Below are 23,553 nucleotides of genomic sequence, written 5' to 3' on the forward strand. Positions count from 1 at the left end.
GGTTGTGTATGTGGATTGCTGTGCTCTACACAGCGGCAAGCATTAATGTACTTTAATATGGTATTATTTCAATTCAATAACAAATCTTTTCATTTGGCAAATTAAAAAAATCGATATTCCCGTTTTAAAACAAACACTGAAACCATACACTTCCTGCTTGCGTCTTAAAAACTATGAAAACCTTCCAACAACAAAAAAAAACTAGAAGGATATTTCACGTAAAAACGTTTGAATAAACCCCAATAATAAGAGAGCTGTGGACATTTTTACTTAAACAAATTTTTTAAGTGCAACCGAGTGAAACAATGAAAACCAATAATCAACTTGAGCACATTAATTTGTTAAATTTTGTTAACACGCACATCTTTTTTCCATTTAATACTTGCTGTCTCTCTTAAAGTTACAAAAGTTCTTCTAGAATGCATAATTTTTTAAAACACACTGTATAATAATACCGATATGTACAGTATTCCTGGATGTGCTGAAAAGACTGATCACATGTTGAGTAACTCTAACCGCTCAATCACTGCCGATAAGTAGAGACTGCGGCTGAAGGCATCTAATTGAACGTCAGTAACACAGGACAGTCCGGGATAAGCCAATCTTAAACAATGTTTCCAATTACCACTTAATACTAGTAACCAATATACTAGTACTAAGACTGGTAATAATCGTACTAAGGCCATTGAAGACAATGTTCAGAGCACTTTAGAAAGATAATTTTGATTTATTTACTAATAACTTTCGTTTTGTTGTTTACTGATGTACAAAAGGAATGTAAAAAGTAAGAGTAAGATATTTTTGCCTGTACAGTTAATTGATTTAGTAATATGAATTCTTCCACAGTTCTTTAATAGGAGGTCATTTAGGCATTGCTAGAACGCAAAGAAAAATTAATCAGTATTTTTATAGACCTGATTTAGACGAAATTATAAATGGCAAAAGTTAAAGAATGTAATGTTTGTAAAATGAGTAAAGTGTGCCAAAGAAAATATGAAGGGCGAATTAGTATCTGTGCCATTTAAGAACAATATGGATTGTTTATTCATAGATCTTTTGGGTCCCTTAGTGAGAACTAGAAACAGTAATGTATATTTACTTGTAGTTGTAGATGCCTGCCAGTAAATTTCTATGGCTAATCCCTTTGAGGGAATGTAAGAGTGCTGAAATATGTAATAAATTAGAGACCGCATAATTTTTAACAAACTTTTCTGTACCTAAAATAATAGTGTCCAGACAATGCCGCATATTTTACATCACTGTATTTTAAGAAGTTCTTATTTAAGAATTTTTATTGAACACCGTAGACTAGTGCCTTACAGGGCTAATGGAAATCAATCAGAAAGGCATATTAGAAACATATCTACATTAGTTACGTAGTTTCTATCATAACTGTCCATAGTAATTGGGATAATGACCTAGGGTATATACAATTAAGTTTAAACAACCGCCCCATAATGAAAAGCACAGGTTTTGCTGCCTTTGATTTAATGTTTAATCATTCCTGTAATAATGCTTTATCTAATTTATGGAAGCTAAATGATCTAATTGGTGAGAATTTGTCCAAGGAAACTGTTGTAAACAATTTAAAGAGAGCTGTGGTCAATGTAAAAAGGAGTATAGCACAGTAACAGTAATAGACAAAAGTAACTCAGAGCAAAATGTAAAAACATCCCTTTAAGTTGCATTCCTTAGTATGGATAAGAACCCACTATTTAAGCAATAAGGTAGAAAAGTTTTGTGCAAAAATTAGCACCAAAATATGTAGGAATTTATAGAATTCTATATTTTTTAAGCCCTGTAACTTGTATTGTACAACACACTGAAAATGTTTTGAATGTAAAAAAGGTTTCATAGTTGTAGATTTAAAATTAAATTAAGACCTGTTCTGTATAAAAAAAAAAAAAAATTTTTGTAGCATCCCTAGCTTAAGGAACCACTTGCTGCCAAATTTAAAAGATAAGATAAAATCCAGGAAGTTAAACTGTTTGGTGAATTCTTAACGAATGTGTCAATGGAAATAAAATATAGAAAAAGGAATTTGGTAAATAGACTTAGTATAAAGAAATGAGACAAAGTTGATCCTGACTGTTTGTAATGAGGGTATCAAATATGAAAAATTGTGTTTTGTATGTATGCCGAAATGTTGAATTTTGAATTTTGTAGATATATTTGAAGTGTGTTAAAAATTCATGTAGATGTAAGATGTATAGGATGTTGTATGTAAATATATAATATTAAGAGTGATGCAGTAATTAATAAGAAATGTGAGACTTAGCTTCTCGTGAGGGGACGTTTCATTCCAAAGTATTCGATCCATATTGGTAACTTGTCCGCAAGTCTCAGGGTATTTAATGGCACAACACTATACACAAAACACTGGTATGAATGCAAAAAGAAGTATGCAATGTGGCGCCTATATAACAAAACACTACACTACACTTGTTTACGATTTAATCGCCTTAAATGCCCTTATTCTTGCAACGACCCGCAAATTCTAAAACGCTGCAACGTGCACTGCATGAAAATAGTTTGCCTAAATTGATTTTCTATTTTTGGTCCCTAAGCGAGCAGTCATAGAACTGCATTGGCATGCGATCTAGCGGATTTCATAGGAAACTTTTGAAACCCCGCGCTATCGTATTGTTATGGTCGAATTTGAATTTATGCAATAAATAAAAGGTTGAATTAAGTTTGTTATTTAGAATATGTTTTAAAGTAAAGCGACTAATTAGGTTGCAAAATCAAAACAGGGGGGATATTCAATCTAACTGTTGTTCAACATTTACTAGCCTACACTTTAAAGCTGATAAAGTTTCACTATGTACAGAACTTAGTTCTAGCTGGTTGTCTAAAAATAAACGGTTTATTAAATGTTTACACTTTTCTTGGAATTTGGTGATTTCTAAAGGTGAACTAGCACTGTTCAATTCACTGCACCCATGTTCTAATAATATCACTTTTTCACTGAGAAGTTTTACTTCCTGATTGTGGTCTATTTTAATAGGCGCTACTAGGAGTAGGTAAAATATTGTTTCTCAAACACTGTCTTAAGGACTTTCTGAGTTCATTTACTGTACTGTCACTATTTAATTTAATACCTCTAGATATCAGTTCAAATACCAACTCATCTTTAGACAAATATTCTATTTTAATGGCAGGCATTGTGGCGTTTTCACTCAGTTTCACCCAGTTGATGGCAGAGTAGGCACATCAATAGCAGATTGGCGCAATAAAATTTGTGTACCGTATGACGATAACACATGGGGGTGGTGACTTCTGAGGTCGTAGTAATAAATACTAGAAATACAAAGTGTACTTATAAGTTCAGTTTAATTACGAAAACTTAAAAGCACCACTTTTAGATGGTAAAGGAAAAGTTATGTACTGCCACGTTGCTGCCAATTAGAATATAATAACTAAAAAGTATATCTTCTAGGTGGGCCTAAAATATCCAATGTTCTATTGAATTATGCGTACGACGTTTTACTTTACAAAACAATAATATTTCACTTCCCTTCGCAATAGGTTAGACTCACAACCCGGGTGTGTCGGCGTCTTGGCACGAGACATTGAAGCTGTAGTCTAAGAACGGTTATTTCTAGAAGAGGGAGTAGAAGTTTGGAAGTGGTAGCCGTCTATTCAAACAACAACACGTGAGATACATCAGCTACGTAAACTCGCCTAAAACAAATTCGCGACGGTATTAGCCATTTAATGATACAAATTACTATTTATAACAACGTGCTCGTCGCCATAAGGACGACGCCACAACCTTTATCTATCTCAATCAAGCAAATAAAAGATCTTCAAGGGTAAGTTACTTTACTATTCACATCTTTACTTTACGTTACATTCATTTTATACGTTTGGCATCAAAGGGCTAATTTAATAATACGAAAAGATAAATTTTACTTACGGACAAAGCGCGCGAGGTCTGATCGGTTACGTAGTTGGGCTGCTACAAAGGGTTAGAAGAAAAAAATTCATACGCGTGCCAATTAGGTAGTTACTCCGCCCAATAATTTAGTTCCGGAACATTTGGATGTAAAATAATATTATATTATACTGGCTGATTAGGTTGCGAAATTTACATTGTATGAAATTTAATTAACCCAATTTACGGTACAACAGACGATGCAGTCTATGCTGAAACATGCTTAATAAGCAACAGCTGCGCCCAACGTCAGCTGCCTGTTATGTTAAACCATTAGACCGTAAAGCTGTATCATGTTACGTGGTTAGGTCTTGTGATACATGTCATCTTCTATAAACAATACTTGGCTAGCAACAAACACTGTGTACTGGTTACCATGATGTTTCTCTCACACGAGTAGTCTATTGCTTAAATATGCTGAAGAAGCAACAGCTGCGCCCAATGTCAGCTGGCTGTTATGTTAAACCATCAGACCGTAAAGCTGTATCATGTTTGTTTTGTTGTTAGGATCTTGTGTGATACAATGTCATCTTCTCTATCCAATACTTGGCTATCATCAACACTGTTTACTGGTACCATGTTTGTTTGTCGCAGACGATGGTACTTGTATAGTAATATTTATTGCGATCTTGTTGTAAGCTAGACAATACTAGATGGTAAATTCTATATAATAATTTATATATATATATATATATATATATATATATATATATATATATATATATATATATATATTTGTATGTATATAGGAAACAATAAAGTGATTCCAAGAAAATAATTTTTTTACTTTGTTCTAAAATCTAAAGTTATTGTTTTCCTGTCTGAATATTTCTAATCCACAAATATAGATAATTATACAAAACATCAATACTGATTTGGTTTTTCGTTTACGAATATGCTAATAATAAATACGAATAAGCTTGCTGTCGTAAGTTTGCTGTTAACTACCACTTGCAAAGTTGATTTGATATATTTTACATATTTATACTTAGAGGATAAAACTATAAAATTTTTACACTAACTAAATTACATCATTTATAGTATGTTATATTATAGAGTAGTAATCCCTTAGGAATATTGTATTTTATTCTAGGAATATTTAAATCATTTAACACAATGAGGAACGTGAAATGACAGTCTGAGACACTACGGCGCTCTCTCTGAGGAATTGTTGAAGCGTTTAACCTGACTCTGTCTTGCATGTAGTTGTTAACCTGACTTCAGTCCCACTTGTGGAAAGTTTAGTTAAGATAATCAGCAGACATTTCCGTAAAACTTTCCTTGCATTACCTGATACCAACTTTGCTCAAATTGGTGGTTAAAGTTTAAACTGCAGTTATTCTTAATATCCACCCTCTTTCATAATAATAATAATAATTATTATTATTATCATTGTCATCATCATCATCATCATCATCATCATCATCATCATCATCGTCGTCGTCGTCGTCATCATCATCATTATTATTATTATTATTGGTATTATTATTACTGTTATTATTATTATTACTATGGGCTGCGTCAGAGCACAGAAGGTCAGACGTGACAATATGTTGCACTGGTGTTGTGTTTTAAAAATACTCCATAAACTGGAACAAAAACATACTTCAAGAGTATAAAAGTTTGCTCCTAAGTTTTACAAAGATGTTCTACTCTACACGAAGGCAGAATATCTCTCTCAGCAAAGAAGACATGGGGGAGTAGTGCCTTTTGAAGATTATGTCAACAACATTAAATCACAAAAAATCTATAAAGACAATTTATACAAGTTTATGATATATGTCTCTACAGTACATATATGTCTATTTCTTTCAACGAAATGAATAGCTCTTAAAATTATATAAATTTATCAAAAATTGTTTCTTTATTTGAAACAAAATTCTATTACTTATCACAGATGAATCTAGAATTGCCAGACATTCCCAAACATTCTATAATTCTAAACCTTCCACACCTTGAACATTTTGAAAGATTAGACACCTCTACAATTAGGGATTTTCATTGGCTGTTAGTGCTCTTATGTCATGATCTATAGACCAGGAGATTTAATACTCTTAAGCTGGTAATAGCCTATTATATAATATCACTCACGTTCCAGAAAATGTAGAGTCTAAGATTCGAGTTTTTTTTCATAAAGCATGTGTCTCTAAATAGATGAAAATCAAAGATATATGAAATTTGAAATGCAAACACTGCCGCAACCTTGAGTCCAAGAGCGGTATCATGTAAATTAATGAGCTCTACAGAATGGAAGCTTTAATAAATCATAACGTTTCAGGAACCGTAAGTTTAAAACACCTGATTACTGTAAGAGATGTAGAAAAATCATACATCATAATCATTTCGGTAATAAAAGCTTAAAAATCTGGAGATTCCATATTCTAGGACTAATCTGTAAGGATATTTCGAAAACTTTTGGAGGAAGAAGAAAGAGTTCAACCTTCATTAAACTATTCAGTGAAGCCCTAACGTCTGACAGACAAAATCTTTTAGTAGACCAAGAAATCTCGCACGTCAGAAGTTCCTTTAAGTTTAAAGCTTCTAAAGGCTAGAAGGGCAAAGATGCTGAGAACGAAGTTAATAAGATAGTTTGAGACATTACGAGAAACTTTTATAAACATTAACCTTCTAGTGCCAATATTCTTAAATTGTATAGATTCTAAGAGCTCAAAGATTACGGTCCCATTACCATACGAACGAGAAGCTCTATCATTTAAAATATTTAGGAAGCTCTCACATATACTACCAGACAAGCACCAATATTCCAAAGATTGTCGAGATCTCTTGGATGCTTCTAGATTTTAGATTATTCAATCTTTTAGATGCTGGAGATATTTCAAAGCTAGGAAAAAACCTAATACTTACAATATTTAAAATCTCTAAAATCAGGTAGATTTTTAAAAGTCTGGTGCTTCCTTAGGTTGAGAGTTTTTAAAAACACGATCTGCAGTTGACCACAGTTAAAAGTGCCACGGCTCTTAATGATCCACTGAAATGATAATTATTTTTGTGTATAGTTTTTATAAAGATATGTGGATACTTAGAGACTACGTGAATCCATAATCCTAGAGGTTACAAATTTGCTCTCTAAAAAATGTGTAGGACATGTGGTTCACGTTCAAGGTGGGTTATACGCTCTCTTAAAATGTGTAAGGACATGTGGTCCAAATTCTATATGGGTTATATGCTATCTACAGACGTTTTAGGGCATGTGGTACATATTCTAGTTGAGTTATATGCTCTCTGCAGAAGTGTAGGACATGTGGTCCATGTTCTGGGTGGGTTATATGCTCTCTACAGGCGTGTGGGACATGTGGTCCATGTTCTAAGTGGGGTTATATGCTCTCTACAGGCGTATAGGACATGTGGTCCATGTTCTAGGTGGGTTATATGCTCTCTACAGGCGTGTAGGAGATGTGGTCCATGTTCTAGGTGGGTTATATGCTCTCTACAGGGCGTATAGGACATGTGGTCCATGTTCTAGGTGGGTTATATGCTCTCTGCAGGCGTGTGTAGGAGATGTGGTCCATGTTCTAGGTGGTTTATATGCTCTCTACAGTGTAGGACATGTGGTCCATTTCTAGGTGGGTTATATGCTCTCTACAGGCGTAGAGGACATGTGGTCCATGGTCTAGGTGGGTTATACCTGTATGCTCCCTACAGTGTAGGACATGTGGTCCATATTCTAGGTCGGTTATATGCTCTCTACAGTGTAGGACATGTGGTACATGTTCTAGGTGGGTTATATGCTCTCTACAGTGTGGGACATGTGGTACATGTCCTATGTGGGTTATATGCTCTCTACAGAAGTGTAGGATATGTGGTCCATGTTCTATGTGGGTTACTAATAACGACTATCTCACTCGTGAGAGTAGATAAAAAATGTCGCTTTTACTAACATTAGACTCTGCGCTAGATCGATAAACAATATAAATATTTTTTTTTTTACTACTGAAACAGAAATACTCTTACAAGTCAACGAGAATTGGAAGCATTTCATATATTTTTTAGAACAATTGTTTTAATTATTTAAAATGATTATATCAGTCTAAACCGATTAAACTAATTGAAAGTATTTTATTAATATTCTTTCTTCTACTTGTTCTACGAAGCACTTATAAAACAATGTACCAATTTTATGACCAAATTAATGAAGGCACAGTACTGCAACATATTGTACTGTACTATACTATACCATACTATATTACAGTAAAATAATATTTATTACTCTGTAAAGTTAATTTTCAAAGCGCCTGCATATTGGAAACTGCAGATACGAAACAGTTAGTTTTTTATATAGACAAACCCTATTTGAAGGCGGTACGATGTATATTTGCTTTTAAAATAAATGTGAAGTTATTAGTCAGACGCTGAGCAGTGCAGACCGGTTTGCCTGGCGCTCCCGCTCTCCTTTGTGTAGTGAATCATAGACTATATTCTACTTGTTTAAATGCTTTAGCACCTTACTATTTGCATTACTGTTACCCGTATATTATCTGCAATAGCCTATTATTTAATATAGTGACCGTGTGTATTTATAAAATCATGTCTGATTGCTCTGTTTGAAAAAAGCTACCGGTCAACCTAGGCATACAATTTGTTGCTCAGACTGCAAGAGGCTATGCCATACGTCATGTGTTAGTTTATCCAAAGAAGATGTGGACTCTATAATTAATGAGAAGCAAATTTGGCGCTGTCCATCTTGTGCTGTGAGTAGAAGGAAGAGTATGCCTTGTGAGTCACCTTGTGGCCCGGAGTCTGATATCAGAACAGCTTTGTCTGATGTGCTAAAAAAGCTCAATGAAGCTTCCGATGACCGTAAGCGAATTGAGTATAAAATTAAACAAATCGTTTGAGTTTGTTTATGAACAAATTAACGAACAAAAAAATGTAATCAAAAGTCAAAGCGCTAAGTTAACTGAGTACCTTCAGCTCATTGAAGATTTAAGGATGAAAAATATTCAGCTTCAAAGGAAGGTTACTGATTTGGAGCTCAGGGTTGAGGACAATGAGCAATATATGCGCAGCAACACACTCGAGGTTCAGGGGATTCCTGAAAGCAAAAACGAAGACGTGTACGAAGTTGTGAAAAAGGTTGGCGTTGCTCTCGCTATAAACATTTCCTGAGAAGCTATCGATGTCTGCCACCGTCTAAAAAAAAAAATGATGCTGACCGTCCTGCTGGAATTATAGCTAAGTTCATCAGACGAGAAGACAAGCTAGAATTCCTATAAAAACGGAGAGTCAAAAGGAACCTAAACTCTCATGACGTTGGTTTACACTTCGTCCACTGCTAATCCAGTCTACGTTAACGAGAGTCTCAGTCCTACCAAGAGGAAACTACTGGCTGCTGCACGATCGGTGAAACAGGATAATGATTATGCATATTTATAGGTAAGAAATGGCAAAATATTTCTGAGGAAGGCTCAGGGTGATCCCTTTATCATTGTTAGTTCAATGGAGCAAATTGAAAAACTGTAAGTAAGTTTTTATTTGGTAAAAAGACGTACACACTAACAATTAATATTGTTTGAGACAAAACTAGATTTTTTATATTTCATCAGAATATATCTAGTCTAAGAGAAAACTTTGATTCTTTTTTAATTTATTTTAATAAATTTGCCTTCTTTGCAAGTTGTAATTGTACTAACAGAAGTTTGGATACACGAATGTGAAATAAGTTTGTATTTAATTGGTGGGTATAACCAGTATTCAAACTGCAATGACAGCTACAGATCAGGTGGAGTGATTATTTATGTGAGTGATCGATATGAGGCCAGAAGATCAGGCGCTACTATGCAATCAGCTGACGCTCTCAAGGTCACTGTTGACATTGAGTCTGTTGGGCTTTCTGTTGCGATCGTGGCGGTTTATAGGCTGCATTCACATTCTACTGCATCTTTCTTGGATGAATTAAATATCTTATTGTCTGAATCCAAAGATCGGAATTTAGTTGTTTACCGGGGATATGAACTTATGCTTGCTTAAGCGGTCACTGCTCATCGACGAGTATTTAGCGATTATGTCAAGTAATGGCCTTAATCAACTGATTGACTCACCCACTAGAGGAAATAGCTGTTTAGATCATATATTTTTTAGAACTAGAGATAAATGTAGCTTTGAATCTGATGTTTTAACTTCTTTTAGGCAAGACCATGGTGCAGTAGTTTGTAATATTTTATTTCAAAATTTGTCAAAAGAGAAGGATACTTTATCTCCTGAAATTAAAAATAAAACAGAATTTGCCAAAATGATAAGTTTTCTTATTACGTACAACTGGTCAGTTATTTGTGAAGAAAACGATGCCAATGTATCGTTTTCATTGTTTGCTGATGTATTGAGACAGGTTGTGGACTATTCAATGTATAAAGTCAAAATCACCTCTAAATATAAGTTCTTAAAGCACTGGATGACTATTGATCTTTGCAAGCGTCAGCGGTTTAGTAACTTACTGTACAAAAAATCAAAAAGAAAGATTGAACGATCCAAAATTTCTACGTTTTATTTTCAAAATTATAGTTGAAAAAAGATATTGATGTACAAAAAATACATTATTACTAGAATATTTTTGAAGAAAATTAATATGATATCAGGAAGCAATGGGAAACAATTAATAACATTCTTGGTTCGCAAAAGAGGAAACATCACATTCCAGGTGTTTATTCTCTATCCAGGCCTGAAGAACTTATCTCAGACTGTCAAGCTGTAACTAATGAGTTCAATCTTTTTTTCGTTAATGCAGTTGAAAACCTAATGAATGAATCTGACAGTTTTGATGGCTTTGATTATCATATGTACACCCAATGTGTTACTGCTAAGTATTCGGATAATTCATTTTTTTTGCTATCCTACTAGTTCTGAAGAAGTTCTAGCTGTTACCAACAGTTTAAAGTCTAACAAGTCTCCTGGTATTGATGGTATTTCAGCGCATGTAATGAAAAAAATTGGTCATATCTTGTCTCCTGTGTTGGCATTTCTAATTAACCTTAGTTTCGAAACTGGTATCTTTCCTATCTCTTTAAAAACTGCACTAGTTGTCCCACTTCACAAGAAAGGTTCCAATAAAGATCTCAATAACTATCGACCGATTTCTCTTTTATCTGTTGTCTCTAAAATAATGGAAAAGATTATGAAAGTCAGGTTGGTTCAGTTTTTAGATTCTAATAATTTTTTTTGTGCAAATCAATTTGGGTTTATGTGCAAAAAATCTACTGAAGATGCTCTCTTAAAGTTCTGTTCAGACGTTTATGAAGGAATTAACAGTGGTAAATTTGTCAGTGGAATATGTATTGATATAACTAAGGCATTTGATGCCGTGGATCACAAAATTTTACTAGACTATCTTTGGGTAGCTGGAGTTAGAGGTATCCCTTATGAATGGTTTAAGAGCTATCTAACAAACCGATCTCAATGTGTAAGATTTATGAACTCCGTCAGTTCAACTCTCCCGATTAAATTTATAGTACCACAAGGGTCTGTTTTGGGTCCAATACTATTTTTAGTCTATATTAATAGCTTGTGTAATGGAAATCTATCGGGTTACCTAACTTGTTTTGCAGATGACACTGCCCTTTGCTATTCCACTATAAATAGTCAAATAGTGTATAGCGTAATGCAAGAAAACCTTGACAAATTGAAAACGTGGTTTGCTAGAAATAGGGATGGTCTTGAGCGTAAAGGACGACGAAGTTTATGAATTTTTCTCTAAGAAATAGAAAAGACATACAACAAGATATCTTTTTTAAATGCAAGCAATGCTTAATTTTCGGGAGAAATCCATATCAGGGTTGTGTTAAAATTGAGAGGGTGGAACAAATAAAGTATCTGGGGGTTATTCTGGATGAAAGGTGTAGTTGGAGGGAAAACATTTTGAATGTGAAAAACTATTTTATACAATTCGTTGAGGAAGTTTTTATTTTCTTCAAAATTTATGTCCAATATCTGTCTTAAAAAACTATTTAATATTCTATAATTAACTCTAAATTGCAATATGGTATTTCATGTTGGGGAGGAGCCTATTATTCTATTATTCGACCTATTATTATAAATCAAAACAAGATCGTTAGTGTTATTGTCAGGGCTAATCGGCGTGATTCTTCTTTTCCTCTTTATATTCAGCTTGGAATACTTCCGCTTAGATACTTGTACATTTATATGGTACTCAGGATATTTTTCTCAAGAGGCGGCCACACACTGGGAAACGTACTCGTAAATGTTCACTCGGTTAGGTTACAAATTTTAAACCGAGTAACTATTCCTTTTCCTAAATTAGAAGTTTACAAGCGTTTTTATACATTCATAGCTCCGAAGCTCTATAACAAATTACCTTTCGATGTGTCCTCGTCAAAAACATTGGGTACATTCATACGAAGTTTGAAACGCTGGCTGTTTACAATTGTTCATGTAGAGCGACTCATAAATTAGATATTTTGTTGAAGACTTGTTTTATTGTATGAGTGTGTAATGGTTACATCTTTATCTATTGTGTCTAAGTATCTTTATAGTGTGGTTGTATGTGTGTTATACGTTTCAGTAATGTATGTGCTTGTAAATTTATGTTTATGTGTGTGTATTTGTATGTATGTGTGAGTGTGTATAAATGTATATATATCTGTATGTGTGTATGTATATGTGTCTGGATTTATGTATATGTATGTATGTGTATGTGAATTTATGTAGTAATTTTATTTTTTATATGTTATGGTAATGTAATGTATTGCATTTCATTATGAAATACAACTTAATTGTGTGCCTTGTTTTAAATATTGGTATGGTTTGTTCATTACTCTAATTATGTATATTTTACTCTGAAAGAGGAGCTGCCAGGCCCATCTACCTTAAATTAATTAGTGATGACAACCTCAACTCAGCTAATAGCTCAGAGGTGCCTATCCATTGTACTTTTATATACTTTTTGATGTAATTTTTGTGTGAAACAAATTATTGTAATGTACTTTGGAAATAAAGATTCTTGATTCTTGATAAATTATCTATGGTTGAACTAAAAGATTGAATTTTAAACCACTTTATAATAAAGTACGTGTACGTGTACCCTGCGTCTTTTAAAATTTTGTTGTATTACCAGGACACCTCAGCCTACTAATAATTAAATCTTCTACCATTCAATTTTAAATATAAGCAGTAATTACCATTATTAGCATTATTAAGTAATTTTAATTATTTATTTATTACACGTTACTTGAATTATTGTGTGTATGTAAAGTAAAATTAACTTGATTTTTTTATTCAACCATAAACTATTAAAAAGACTGCGCTGAAATTTGGCATGGAGATCCTTAAGGTCCCTGGGATGAAGTATGCATATTCTTATTTCTAAAATCCCTTCGGTCTACGCCCCCTTGGTCTTTAAAGTAACACCATAATTCCTCAAAAATTCTGAAATATTAAGTAAAAGAGCATTTATAATGTCATCAACCGTTCTGTGTAAACATTATTTATTATTTTAAATTTGTTCACATTTATAGTGAGTGAAAATATTTTTAAAGTCGTTTTAGGTAAGTCCTTATCTATTTTAAAAGATATCCGAAAATAGAAGATCGTTAGATTTTGACAAAAAGACTCCCTTTCTGGCGGTCGGGAAGAAATATGCTAGGTGAAAATTCGCTGTACTCTGCTTTTGAACTAATACACTAATTCTAGCTCAAATTTTCTAAAGTATTAACAAATTTTTCAGTTCAAAAGGAAACAAACGCGTAGTGTCATTGTTAATGTACTTTTAGCTGCGCCTTTTAGTCACATATTAAGTATTAGATCTAAAACATAATGTTACTATCTAACAAAGTAAATTAGAATAGCTATAAATATAAACTGTTAACGTATTTTCTTCGTGATAAAGGCAAACTCAAAATTTTGCGTCGGGAAATAGAACTCACTCAAACCAGTGATGGTCAAATCACTGAAAAATATAAGTGCAAACGTCCACTAAATTGCGTGCAAAGGAGCGGGTAACTGCTAGAAATGCAGATGAAATATTTATTTTCACAGGCAATTATATGGGACTTGCTCTCGAGTGGGCAAACCATGCAGTCTGTTTGTGTTACATACAAATTGGCTGGCAAAAATATACTGTAGAGTCCATTGCGTTTAAGGGATTGATGTTGTAATTAGTAATATTATCATATATATCATATTATATGATGATCATCAATACGGAATAAATTATATGAAATGAGAAAATATGAATTTTTAATGTTTTGTAATTTTAATATTCCGTCATCGTATACAGCGCTCTATGCTACTTGCACTCATACACCATATTCGCACATACTGATCTGATAAGAATGTATATATAGAAACAACGTTTGCCGGGTCAGCATATGTATAAGGATTTGAAATAGGCAATTACACCCAGAACGCAATTATATTTGAACCGCGTTCTTTAAATTAAATAAGATCATCTCTCAGGGAAGAGCAGCTCAGATCGGAATGCTTCAGAGTCAAGAGGCCTCTGGTGTGGCAAGTTTGAGTTTTAATCAACCTTTTAAAGCGAACAGAGTGGTTTATTAATAAAGTTACTTTATATTTATTAAAGTTTAAAGAAAAACTTTTCTCATTTGCGTTTTATTAAAACATAACTTTCCTTAAATAAATTACTGCATGTCGTACAAGATTTTCACGTTTTCACACACACACACACACACACACACACACGTATGTATATATATATATACATCGCGAAGATAGTAGGGACTATATTATTAGGAGTTTATATTACCAGGGAGTATGACTCCCAATAGAAAACATGAAATAATACGAATCATTTCTAATGCGTTAAAAAGCTCTTTGACTTCGGCGTCAACTCGTATGACGTAAAGTATCACGAGACGTGATTAATTGTAAAGCTTTGAATTTTAGATATTTACAATATGGTTAATCCTAATTGACTTGTTAAATAACTTTAATTAACACAGTCCACAGTTCACTACGAGACGTTTTCTTCGTAGATATCTCTTTTAAAAATGTGTATCTTTTTCTTATTCATTACAATACGAATACTTTTACTTAAAATCATAGATTACGATGTAAAATATGAAGTCTTAAATGAGGCCTGATATTTTTATATATTTAACCCTTCCATTGTCACATGTTAAAAATATAAAGATATCTTTATGGTGGGTACAAAGTGAATAGACTCCCAGTATCCAATAAGTAAAGAAGTATATTAGATATGGTATAAAGATACGTAACTGATTGGCCAATTGTATCAAATTAAGGAAAAGCATAATTATGATTATTAATAATATATATAATTTATTTTTATACACAAGTGTGTATATGTGTAAAACTAGCTCGAAAAATGTTTATTTTGTAGATTCATAGATGTTAGAGAATTCATTACAAACGATAGTTAAGTGTTCTAATACTCTGAGATATGTCTGATGATTGTAATAGATTTTGGTCTTTTACATTCAGTTTGGGAAAAACCCATTTCACTTTTAAGTTGAAACGCTATTGTAGAAAAAATTAGACACCTGTGTGAAACGATTGAAAGTATAAAAGTATAACTTTACCACATACTACTAAGAAGGGGAATAGAATAGAGGAAAGCACTTTGCCTATTTAAGTTTAATACTACTCATAGTAATCAAGGAAACTTTGGACTAAAAGTTTCAATTAAAGAAGGGAAAACTAACACTGTTTATTCATTCAGAAAATTAAGGAAATATGACGAAAAATTCTTCTGAAGATTATTTTTATTGGAATATTGAAACGATCATCAAATTATGCCAGTTTCAAAATATTGAAAAGCTCAGAGTTATTAAAACACAAAGACAAATTTTTGGTTTAGATTACCAACACATATTTGAACCAATAATCTAATATAAGTACACGCATAAGTATCATGCGTTTTAACGTTTTTTACGGACCACATTTTGAATTCTTATACTTGAGTCCACGTTAATAGGATAATGTCTGCTCCTATCCCGGTTTCTGCCTGAAGTTACTCTGCTCCTATCCCAGTTCCTGCTGAAGGTACTCTGCTCCTATCCCAGTTCCTGCTGAAGGTACTCTGCTCCTATCCCAGTTCCTGCTGAAGTTACTCTGCTCCTATCCCAGTTCCTGCTGAAGGTACTCTGCTCCTATCCCAGTTCCTGCTGAAGTTACTCTGCTCCTATCCCAGTTCCTGCTGAAGGTACTCTGCTCCTATCCCAGTTCCTGCTGAAGGTACTCTGCTCCTATCCCGGTTGCTGCTGAAGCTACTCTGCTTTAATCCCAGTTCCTGTTGAAGTTACTCTGCTCCTATCCCAGTTCCTGCTGAAGGTACTCTGCTTCCTATCCCGGTTGCTGCTGAAGCTACTCTGCTTTAATCCCAGTTCCTGTTGAAGTTACTCTGCTCCTCTCCAGGTTCCTGCTGAAGTAACTCTGCTCCTATCCAGGTTCCTGATGAAGTAACTCTGCTCCAATCCCAGTTCCTATTGAAGTTACTCCTGCTCCTCTCCAGGTTCCTGTTGAAGTTACTCTGCTCCTCTCCAGGCTCCTGATGAAGTTACTCTTCTCCTATCCCGCTCCCTGCTGAAGTTAATCTGCTCCTATCCCGGTTCCTGCTGAAGTTACTCTTCTCCTATCCCGTTCCAGCTGATTACCGATCTAGTTTTAATCCCACCTCTACTGCTGAACGATGATTTGAAGTAAGTAATTCCTAACTTCCTAATAGTAACGGTCTACACTGTTCTTTAAAAATATACTTTTCTAGATCAATGTAAAAAAGATAAAATGATATTGTGGTATGGCAGGTTCTTGGTGAAGGACAAGCTGTGGGACTCTTTTTACTGATCTGTGAATAGAGGATCAGGTATACCAAACTTTATTCTCAACTATCCCTACAATATTACTCCATAGAGACAAGTCCGAAATATAACTTCGTGTCTGCTAATATTGTTATAGTATATTAAGCGAAAAAAATATAATGGAATTATACAAAATTATAAACTCTATTTCACAAAAATAGAATATAAGTCGATATGTATATATTATTTATAAATGTCCTATTATATAGTTACTAGTATATTATTCTTAGTAAAAAGCTACAAGTATGATATTTTCTAGCATGTAGTTACTAGTATATGATTCGTAGCATATAGTTACTAGTATATTATTCTTAGTAATATAGTTAGACCTACTAGTATATTATTCATAAAATATAGTTAGTTTGTATATTATTCCTAGTATATAACTCATAAATGATGTTAAAACGTCCTGCAATAAATTTACCATACTTAAAAAACCAGTAAGTAGAAATTTACTGCGATTTTTCAGTTTATCAGTATTAGCTGTAATAAATATATTAAATATTGCTAAATAAAGAGATCAGAGTTGAAGTGAAACGTTTTTTTTGCGGGGGAAATACAAGCCGATATGCCTCCATACATAAGAAACCATACTGTTATTATCACCACGCCAGCAAACTGCCAGTTTATTTGATTTCTAGATGCTCAGGCTTGACAAGAGTTTTACACCACTGAGGTAATACATGCCGAGCTGCTTCCATACATAAGTAAACATATTGTCATCGTCACCACGTCAGCAAACTACCAGTTCTGAAGTTTTCTCGATGCTCAGGGCTGATAAGTGTTTTGCATTACCGAGGTAATACATGCCGAGCTGCTTCCATACATAAGTAAACATATTGTCATCGTCACCACGTCCAGCAAACTATCAGTTCTGAAGTTTTCTAGATGCTCAGTGCTGATAAGAGTTTTGCATCACCGAGGTAATACATGCCGAGCTGGCTTCCATACTTAAGTTAACATATTGTCATCGTCACCACGTTAGCAAACTGCCAGTTTTGAAATTTTCTCGATGCTCAGGGCTGATAAGAGTGTTGCATCACCGAGATAATACATTGCCGAGCTGCTTCCATACATAAGTAAACATACTGCCATCGTCACCACGTTAGAAAACTGCCAGTTTTTGAAATTTTCTCGGATGCTCAGGGCTGATAAGAGTGTTTGCATCACCGAGGTAATACATGCCGAGCTGCTTCCATACATAAGTAAACATACTGCCATCGTCACCACGTTAGAAAACTGCCAGTTTTGAAATTTTCTAAATGCTCAGGGCTGATAAGAGTTTTGTATCACCGAGTTAATACATGCCGAGCTGCTTCCATACATAAGTAAACATACTGTCATCGTCACCACGTCAGCAAACTACTAGTTCTGAAGTTTTCTCGATGCTCAGGGCTGATGCCCTAGCCTACTTAAAGCATTTTCGTCCCGAAATCAAATACAGGAATCAGCAAAATGTATGTTTACAGCAAACTCATTCAATTCTCTTCCTGACAAATGTAAAGCTCGTAGTACTGTAATGGTTAGGTGCACTAACTGGGTTTGTATTCTTGAAAGTACCAGCAGCTACTAGAGGCTATACTAAAGGCCATCATGAATGTTTCACTTTCAGAACAATTTTACATCTAATACAAGTGATGACGATGTCTCTTTTTAAATAAATAACCATAACGCAATCCAACCTAAAAATTTGTTTTAATTTTTATAGGTTATTTGGTAAATAATCTCTAACTATTTGTACATTATAGCGTAAGGAGGAAGTATTATAACTATATAAAATATTTACAGTTTACAATAGCAAAAATAGCATTAGGACAAGTTTTAATTATATATTGAAATTTTGACTTCTACCATAATGCTGCGATCAAAAATAAGGAAATAGATGAGCATGAGGTTTAATTTTTTTTATATTGGAAAACTTTGTATCACGGCAGTCGACTCTAATGTAGGAATGATGAAAGCAAACAAGTGGCTGAATAGAACGCGGTGCCTTATAGATTCCAGCAGGCATGCATTCTAAAAGATACTACTCACTTACGTCCAATAAGGCTCTTCAATATAGCCGACTCTTATAATATATTATAGACATGATGAAAGCACACAAGAGGCGCTGAGTAGCACGTGGTGCTTTATAGATTCCAGTAGGCTTGTATTCTAAAAGCTACTACTCACTACGTTCCAATAAGGCTCGTCAATACAGTCGGCTCTAATGTAGGAATGATGAAAGCAAACAAGTGGGGCTGAATAGAACGCGGTGCCTTATAGATTCTAGTAGGCATGTATTCTAATAGCTCTCAGTAGTAATTCATACAGCTAACTTTTTTATTTTTAGGTAATGTTTTTTAATCAACATAAGCATTAATATAGTATTTTAATATCTCTGTAGTTTTCTATATAGATTATAAATATTAAGCTATCCTAACTATTCAAGATTTTTCCTTCGCGATAAACAACATTAACATTCTGGAAAGTGCTTAAAGAGCAAAATTGAAAAATGTATGCAATATGTGTTAAGAAAGCTCAACGGTAGACAGAATTAAGTTATAAACATTTTCATATGTTTATAATATGTTTTCTTGCACATTTATGTATCAAACTTGGACTAAATATATATTAATTATTATTACTTTTTTAATATAATAAATCTTGTAAATTATCAAATTCTATTAACTAGGTGAACGCAATTCAAGTTAGCTAGCTGAATGTAGATGTAAGGGAAAAAAAATAGCTATAAGAAGTGTATATAAAATTTGGTATTTCAAAGTACTAATTTTAAACAATAATGAAACAGTCTTGTAAGTAATACCTTAGTTATTCCCCGTCATTAGGTTACATACTATGCAAATTAAAGGTATTGGTTGGTATTATTAAAGGTAATAAGGTAAACTATCATCCTTAATCTATAGTTGTATAATCGGCATTACGTGGGAGACATGTACCTTGCTGGACAGCTAGCAATACGGAGAATTAGCTAGGTCCATCCTATCATCCTTAATCTATAGTTGTATATCGGTATTACGTGGGAGATATGTACCTTGCTCGACAGCTAGCAATACGGAGAATTAGCTAGGTCATCCTATCATCCTTAATCTATAGTTGTATATCGGTATTACGTGGGAGATATGTACCTTGCTCGACAGCTAGCAATACGGAGAATTAGCTAGGTCATCCTACCATCCTTAATCTATAGTTGTATATCGGTATTACGTGTGGGAGACATGTACCTTGCTGGGCAGCTAGCAGGTAGTAGTAGACGGAGCTACGTCAATCTTTCCTAAAGGTAATCTATATTGTTTATAAATGTGAATGTAATATGATTACTAAAACTCTAGTGAATTTCTAGTTACTGTTTGCATATTTATAGGGTTTTGGTTTTAAAACAAATGGAATGTCTCATGCTTCCTGAAAACTAATAGATATTTGCCAGTTCCAAATATATATGTTAGGTTAACATTGTTGATTGTTAGTTATAGAGTTGCACACTTACCACAGAGGGTAATGCATCCTGCTTCCTGTAAAACTAACAGATGTTTGCCAGTTATGAATATATATGTTACGATAGAATTATTGATTGTGAATTCTAGAGTTTCATACTTACCTCAGAAAAAATCTTCCTGCCACCTGAAACAAACAGTCGTTTGTCAGTGACCAATTACTATTGATTTAGTTGCACTATAATTATATTTTTCTTCTACGATTGTGAATTCTTGAGTTAAAATATTTTTAAATGTGCTACAATAATATATTGATTTGATCAATTTCATTATTTTTGCATCATTGAACTAGCGCTTGTTTGCAATATTGGAATAAAAATATTTATTATTCAAATTTGATTCCTAATTTGTATTTTGCAGTAAAACAATTAATAAATAGTATGTAATCTGTAGATAAGCACACAGCATTTTTATTTCAAAAATAATAATCTAACAGCAAAAAATAAAGAATTAATGATAATAATAGTAACAACTTTAACACATTTTTAAAACATGCTAAAAGGTAAAAATTTTGTCTTCCTTGTTCTAATTAATTATATCATCATAATCCTGAGATTGTTCTGAATTTCTCTAATAGTAATTACAATTTTATTGAAATATACTATTACACGAGAAGATAAAACAGAAAAAACCAAGAAAAGACCTAATATATAATTCATAAGAAATAACAACATTTTAATGTTGCTCAGAATAAAGTTCTCCGTCTAAGTCTCTGATGACGTCATGAGTAGTTATATCCTCACTAAGCCGTCAGGAAATCCGTATTTCATTGGAGCAACTCCTGCACGTCCCCATTTATCACTGACATCTTCATTTAGTTCTCTTGGTTCACCTCTCACTTGATGTAAAACTAATGTGTTCCAATAAATAATGTCACCATCTGTTATGACATAACTCCAGAATTGGTTATCAAAAACAAAGATACTCGAATTTCGGGATGACTGCGTTGTACTTATTATAAATTAGTCTTTAAATAGAACTATTGAAATTATTTCTTTAAATGACGTAAGTGTTATTACCAAGATTGAGATTTAGCATATTTACCCATATATTAAATACTATAGTTTCTCATTTAAAGAAAATGTATTTATGAATATTTAATTATATTTTGTAAAGGAAGAACTATGAAGGAAAACATTTTCCCCATCATTCAGTGATAAAAATAATCAGTAGCACTGCGTTCAAAATCTGCAATCTGACGTCTTTCTTAAGTGAGTAACTAAACACATAATTACATCTGAAAACGTAGTGTTATTGATTTGTTTTCACTCAACGATGTAAAATGTGCGGAATATCCTGTTTACTTCACAATATTTAATTACAATCAGTGTGTAGTCTAATGATGGAATTGCATATTTTTGCATAAAATTAAGACCTTCCATAACAGATATAACCGCTCTCCATTGTTCACTTATGCTCGAGATTTTGAGTTATCGGATGTTTTGAGTAAGTAATTAAACACCTTATAGCAACACTAAAAAGCCTTAAAATTGTCAAATTATTTACAACTATTGATGGTTAAACTTTGTTTATATTTCGTCAGGACCACAAACTAGGCTTTGGTTGGAAACAATAATGAGGAGTCCATGATAAAATTATACCAAAGCAGGTGAGGCAATTTGAACTATAATATAAAATAATTCTAACTCCAACATGGCATTAGCCTAAAACAGGATAACTATAAAGATACGACTAAAGTAATTTCACCAGTTAAAGAAACACTTTTGTTAAACCGATGGACTCAACGTTCGTAAATAGGTTAGTAGCTAATGGTAAGAGTAATTTTAAAGCTTAAATTTACACAATTTAGAGCACATATTGTTTTAAGGTTTTATAAATATTTTTCAGCTTTTTAGAACGTGTTACATATAAATAAAATTAAATGAAATTACATATAAGCAAAGCATTAGTGAGTTATAGCAATTTATATTAGCAATTTGTATACCGTATAATGGATGATAATCAATATTATAGATTAAATGAAAAATTAAATTAATTACAATCAAAACACAAAATAACAGTAACATAACAAAAATTAAACCTAACTTGAGTAGTAACGTTATTTATATTGTCTAATATTTCTGACACATACAAGTATCTTAGAGCTAGTCTGTAATATAAACCGCCCCTTGCAATAGAGGGACGAGAACATCTGCTTTCCGTCGTCGTAACTCGCTTGTGAACACGCCGCGGCCTGTAATGTTCTGGGAGTAACTATTCTATAATATTTATGCCACATACACGAATCTTAGAGCTAGTCAGTAATATAAACCGCCCCAGCAAGGGAGGGCAAAGAACATCTGCTCTCCGTCGTTTTAACTCGCTAGCGAACATCGACCGAGCTACCAAAGGAACGTAGCCACGTGTCAATGTGTCAACAGGCAGGATGCCGTACCGTCAACTGTTGTTTAATGAACCTTTCGGCGTTTATGAGACATCTGAAATCTGTAATAGCATGCAGCAAGCAGCATCGACACAGATACTAAAGAAACGCAGCTCCGTGTCAATGTGTCAACAGGAAGGATGCTGTAACGTCAACTGTTTGTTAATGAGTCTCTCAGCGTCTCTGAGGAAATCGGATAATGGCGACATCGTACATTCCGTCTGACTGGAGGCTCTTCACTTATATTTCAATATCATAGAGAAGCGGTTCAATACTTGAGCAAAACCTCTTCACCCTCTGGCATAAATTAAAGTCGTTAAAATTAATAACCACCTTTAATAAAAATGAAGTGTTTAATTTTTATCTTACCATGAAGCATATTTGATTTGTAAGTTCGTAGTTTTCGGGAGTACACGGCAAATTAAAATAATATTTTTATATAATTTTGAGTAATAATGTAAAATTATTTAAAAAAATGTTTTTATAATTTTGAATAATATTGAAACGTTCTAAGAGAATGCAAGGTATAACGAGCATGAAAGATGTGCTATTTAAAAATGTCTAACTATTTATGTCAAAACCTTTCTCTAGTATATTTTCTATTGCTATTTACTGTCAAAATATTTGTTACATTTTCAATCATTTTACATGAAAGAATTTTTAATAGTTCGACGACAAATCTGAAATTATTGTAACAAAAAACGTAAGGATATGTAGATGTGATATTATCTTTACTCTAAATAAGTTGCAAATCCTTATAACAAGGAATATTACATTAAGATTTTAAAAATTTTCATATCTATTAGTTTGAAACAGTCGCAGCTTCCTGTATGACAAATTAGTTTCCCCATAAGCTTTGGGCTGTGAGCTGTGTCCATATAGTGGCGTTTATCTCTTTACGTATAAAACATTTCTTGTATATGTACATCC

The sequence above is a fragment of the Homalodisca vitripennis genome, chromosome 8 (genome assembly GCF_021130785.1).
Source record: "Homalodisca vitripennis isolate AUS2020 chromosome 8, UT_GWSS_2.1, whole genome shotgun sequence".
NCBI lineage: Eukaryota > Metazoa > Arthropoda > Insecta > Hemiptera > Cicadellidae > Homalodisca > Homalodisca vitripennis.